Source organism: Zingiber officinale, chromosome 2A (assembly GCF_018446385.1).
Source record: "Zingiber officinale cultivar Zhangliang chromosome 2A, Zo_v1.1, whole genome shotgun sequence".
Taxonomy (NCBI): domain Eukaryota; kingdom Viridiplantae; phylum Streptophyta; class Magnoliopsida; order Zingiberales; family Zingiberaceae; genus Zingiber; species Zingiber officinale.
In genome coordinates, this window is record NC_055988.1 from 37,279,835 (window position 1) to 37,285,725 (window position 5,891).

The 5,891-nt window shown below is 39.2% G+C and overlaps 1 long non-coding RNA gene across 1 annotated transcript; it reads left to right on the forward strand.

Annotated features, from left to right (window-relative positions):
- The first annotated feature begins 218 nt into the window (after positions 1–218).
- LOC122039591 lies at positions 219–749 on the forward strand. The gene is made up of 3 exons (XR_006128256.1): positions 219–310; positions 401–497; positions 690–749. It is a non-coding gene; the product is annotated as an uncharacterized LOC122039591 (long non-coding RNA).
- The last annotated feature ends 5,142 nt before the right edge of the window (positions 750–5,891 follow it).

The window sequence follows — 5,891 nt, forward strand, 5'->3', positions numbered from 1 at the left end:
TCTCTCGATTGGTGGCAGCGCCGAGACGAAGCCGAGCGCCGGCCACAGGTTCAGCACCAGTCTCCAGTGCCTAGTTCCTCCCTGTGTACTGCCGCTGTTGCTCTTTTGCACAGTGCCGGCCAATTTCTTCTCTGCCGCCGGCGACTAGAGCCACCGCCGATCGCTCTGTGCCCTTCTACTTCTCTGCCGCCACTCTAACCGGAGCCGAGACCTTCTCACAGCAGTGCTGCCGGCCGGGAATCCTCTGTGCCCTAGCTGTGAGCATTTCTTCCTCCTCAGAGCAGTGGTGATACGGTATTGTGACAGAAAGGTGAGGGTTTAGGTCGTGATCTAGTGTTCTGTTCTTGTTCTATAGCTACTGTTGATCATAACATTAGATCGGTACCTTTTGGTTTTTCAGATCCTTGGTACAACAGATCGGCGATATTAGAGTTGCCCTATTCCGGCAGCCACTTTTTGTAGCAATCGACAGCACCTTTCCTGCCTGTTGAATTAAGGTAAGGATTAGGGTTTTGATATTTGTGGTAGATTATTGCTAGTTGAGTTAGCAATAATTAATAATTAGGTTTGGAAGTTATGTAATGGTGTAATTGGGGTTAACGAAACTAACCCTAACTGGTTAGTGGGTTAGAAATTTGTTTAGCTATTTGTTTATAATTAAATTAGCTAAACTATGCGATTTAACACAGGACTTTGATTCGAGACGAGCATCTCGACGTCCGAGTTGGACCATTTCGATTGGAGGCGGGTACTTTGACTTATGTCTTTTGATATGCATAATAAAGTGTTTAACATATAGCAATGATTGTGTTATTTTTTTGATTCGGTTGGTCACTACATGATCTGTTACATGTTGTTTGTTTATTTATTATGCACTGCATGTTATTATTGACCCGACCATACATGCTTTCGGTAGTGACCCAACCATGTGATACATCATGTTCAGGACCTAGGGTTTATATGATACCCTATCTGTTTGTGTACCTTCCATCTGATACATTGATTTGTGGTACACCTTTTATTTATGTATGGATCTTGCTATGCTATTCATGAGATTGCCATGCTTAGTATCATGCATCATGTTTGCATGCTGTGCGATTGTCGGCTTCACTTTGGTTGAGCCCATCGCCAGTTACATGTACTGCACACACCACCCATGGATTAGTTGTATATCTGGCTGGTGTGTGACAGTTCTGCTGTTTGGCTCCGTTGGTCTGAGGACTCAGCGTGGTAGCTGGCAGTCAGTTCCGCTCTGTTTGGCTCCGTTGGCATTTAGGGTAGCAGCGTGGTAGCCGGCAGATGGTGGACTCTGTTTGGCTCCGTTGGTCAGGAGACTCAGCGTGGTAGCCGGCAGAGATTTCCTCCCCGTCGTCGTGTACCGGGAGATGAGAGCATTGAGCTCCCCCATTTATGATTTGGGGTCACAGGACAGGAGTACTCCGACAGCATCCCGTTTACTCTGTCATTGCACAGGAGCATTGATTTCAGAGTATGGGGTTGACATATGCATTTATTGCATTTTTATTTGCTTGTGATTGCTGCACTTATATGCTGCATTTGTTTGGATGCATTGATTGACATGCATACAGGATTATGACTCACTCGGTCTGACGACCTGTTACCTTTATACTTTGATCCGGTCAGTACAGTTATCTTCTGATTTCATTTCAGTTGCATTTATCCTCCTCATATTCAGGAGACTGTACGCATGATTAGTGTTGTCTGTTATTTGTTTTATTATGCATAGTGTTGGACTCACTCCTCCTCCATTGTTGATATTTTCAGGTTGAGGCTGTCCGGAGCAGTTCCAGTCGCTGGCCCCCCATCTGCACGTAGAGCTAGTTCTCTACTAGGTTGTTATTTGCTTTATTTTGGTTTTTCTTCCATCAGACTATGTTTTAGTTTTGTTTTGGATTTTATTTATGGATATTGTACGGATTGTTACCGTTTGATGGACTTTTGGATGGTTTGGTTTTTATTCTACTATATGCCTGCCTGGACGGCAGAAGAGGTGAGTTCGTTGGATTTGAGCTTTACGAGTGTAGTGGAGTAGGGTGGATTTCGAGTCAGAGTCCTATTATTATTGAATATCTTTATAAACTGCGTGGTGTTTGTTTTAATTTGTGTTATTATTTCAGCCGCATGTGGCTGAGGTGTATAGTGCTTGTAGAAAAGTTTCGGATTGTCCGGAAAGTTTATTATTGTCCGCCGTACAGGGGAGATGCTGCCGAATTTTCTTCGGACAGAGACTCCTCTGGGGCGTGACAATTTAGTGGTATCAGAGCAGGTATACGATACTTGCTGTGTGTTTTGGATTTTTACGATCTTTGTTTTCGTATTTTGCATAGTTGGTATAACCTGATACCAATTGATATGGTATCAGAGCGCCAAAGTTTGGCGATATTTGTTGGATTTTCGTGTGTTGGATTTTTGAGATTTATCTGATACCAATTTATTTGGTATCAGAGCGGGTTATGATACCTGCTTTCGGTGTTCTGGTGATTTATCGGATACCTGTTTTTGGGTATTCTGGATTTTTGGATTTAGCCCAAGTTTGCGAGGCAAACTGGGTAGTTATTTTGGATTACACGGATTTTTCCATTATGTATATGTGTTGGAGTTCTGTTTCGGATTATATGGATTATCGATGATTTTCGTGTTCGAAATTTTGAGGTCTGAAGTTGGGGACTGGACAGCGATGGAACATCTCCAGACGGCATATAGGTATGATGTTTAATTCAATAGTTTATGATAGGTATTAGCATTCTTTATGTAGTACCTGTTTAGTTGTAGTAGCACATATTACATGTGATGAGTTAGCCATTGAGCATGGTTGACCTTAATAGAGATCAAGGATTATAGTCTCTGGTGATTTTTCTTATCATACCATCAGTAGTTTTAGCTTCTGTTACTACTCGTAGGGGATGGAGGCACATACCAGTCTCTGCTATTGTTAGCTGGGTAGTGGATGATACCTATAGACTCCTGTTGACTTAGCCAGTAGAGTTTTTATACTCATACCTTTTGGATATTTGGGTACCCGATACGATGGGAATTGGTCATTGGGAGTTACCATGTTTGATCATTATTGAGAATGGTTTGAGGTTGAGGGATTTTGTGAGATCAGATATTGTGATATGTTGATTTCTTATGGTTTATGAGAGTAAATGTTATGTGGTTGTCTGATGATCAAATATTAGATATTTGTTTTGATGATCTATTAGTGGATAACTAATTTGATGATTTATATTTGGGTTGTCATTGATGGTGATATAGTGAGTATCATGTATGGTGTTCACAGGTTGATGTTTATAGTTGGTGATCAGATTATAAATTGGAAGCTAGAGAGTTTATGTGCCTATGAGATTTTTGATTTTAATAAATCTGGTTAATTATGGTTAGTTAACAGGATGATAAAATTGATATTTGTTTCATCTGATAATGAACTATGTGGATAAATAATGATTTGGTGTTTTGAATGCTAACTTACCCTCATGGAGAGTAGAGACTTATTCATCTGATATTAGTGGGCTGATATTTTTGAGGACAAAACAAAAAAAAACAAAAATGAGGGTGTCTTGATGATATTGAATTCTAGCTTTTTCTTTTGGGTCGTACACATTTATTCATATGATATTATGTGGATTGACATTCTCTAGTTTGAGATGATGTATTAGTGTTGAATTGACCCATGAACTGGTTTAGTTATTTGACAACATTGTATACCATTTTATCTTAGTTAATTTTCGTCAGTAAATATTGATTTACACTTGTTAAATCGGTCAGTAGAAGACTGATTTATGTTTGTCGAGTTGGGTAGTTGTGGTTTGATATACCTTAGTTTCTTGTGGAGGATTAAGGTATTCTTGATTAGTTAGTAGATGAATGATTTAGTTTTGATGGTTGATCAGTAGAGGATTGCCATGATCTATTTTTAGAGGTTCGAACCTTTAGGTTATTTGTGCTTAGTTATGTATCTAGAGTACCTTTGAGTACATGTTTTGTACTGGCGTGGAAAGGACTGATTTAGCCATATATCATTGTCGGCTTGGATAGGTTATAAAGGATCGATGTATCCTATTCCATGAAAACTTTGACCGTGGACTGTATATACCTGGTGGGATAATTTAGAGGGTGCATTGGAATATGCGACCCCGCTGATGTAAGGAAGTGTAGAGCTAATTGCTTAACACTTATGGGATACAATTGTTATTAGTGTTTACTGGGAGAGTACATTTTGGATTTATGAGGATAAATTTTTTTTTCCATTGGATATAGTCTTGGTAGTGTATGACATTGACTGGCAATGTTATACCACGGTGTGTATATCTTTCTTGTCCGATACCAGTTCCTTTGAACCTAGAGCAGGGTTGTTACTGGATGATTAGACTGTTTTATTTTGGGTTGCTTTTGATTGATGTATTCATGCTTGATACATATGCATGAATTTTGTTTAGATATACCCGTAACCCATGAGTGTTGGTAGCATAAGGTTGGTCTCTTTGATTGAGCTGGTATGCTGATTTTGCATGTCTATATTGCACGTATATGATGATTGTTATGTGTTGTAGGAGTCCTATGGTAGACTGTCCATTTGCAAGTAGTATATGTATCCATGTTCTGATATGGTTTGAAGGTTCCTTGTGAATCATAGATATGTAGTTGGGTGTATGTATCTGGAGGTATTATTGAAGATATCTTGTTGATTAAATCCGAGATGTAGTATATGTACATCGGTGGTGTTTTGTTGGAGGCATTTTGTCGATTTAATCTGAGTTGTGATATGTACATATGTGTTTGGTGTGGTATCTGAGGTATCTTTTTGATTATGTTTGATTTTATGAGTGCACCTGGGTTTAGTATGCTTTATTGGAAGTATATGTTGGTTATACTCTTGGCATAGGTGAAGATATGTCATATGAGCGTTGTTTGAGGTGTATTGTTGATTTTACCTACATTGATTTTGGACACGTGTTCGGTATGTATTGTTGGAGGTATTATACTGATTATACCTGAGTTGTGAGTATGTTTGGTGTATAATAATTGGAGGTTTTTGTTGATCATACATATGTTGTGTGAGCATGTGTGCTAGATGTATTATTGGTAGCAGTATGATGATTCTACTTATACTGAATGCAGAATGTGGAGTGACTGCATTATGTCATTTGTTGAATTAACCCATCAACTAATTTTCCTATCAGTGGATGACCCACTAGGATGCTGATAGAGTTGATGATGGATTTGATTAGTTATTAGGTTGTTATATTCTAGGCTAACCACAGTGAATTGTGGTAGAGAGATCTTGTACAGTCTCTAGCTGGATAGTTAGGTGCCTTGAGGTACTTAGGTATTGTTTTGTGGTGGAGCGTTGCTCCCACATATCACGGATTGCTGGTAGCGGAGCATTGCTCCTATATTTATTGCAGATACATATTTCAGATTATTTGTGGTGGAGTGTTGCTCCCACATATTGAGGATTTCTTGTGGTAGAGCGTTGCTCCCACATATGTGGTGTTTCCTGTGATGGAGCGTTGCTCTCACCCTGGAGGATTTATTCTTTGGTGATTTATGTTATTGATGATCATATTTTTTTTTCCGATTTATTATTGGAGATCTTATGGATAGGAATGTCTGTGATATGGACATTATGTGTCTTGGTTTTTTTTTCATATAGGCTTACAGTGCCTTAGATGTTTTCAGGGACTCGATGATCCTAGTATGTCGAGGATGTTTGGATAAGTGTCCATTATCTTTGTGGACGATGTTGTGATCTATTACGGATCCGAGGTGAGTCACATACACTACCTTTGCATAGATCTAGAGATGATTCGACGAGAACATCTATATGTGATTATCAGTAGTGCTGGTTTGGATTGTCTTTTGTTATGATG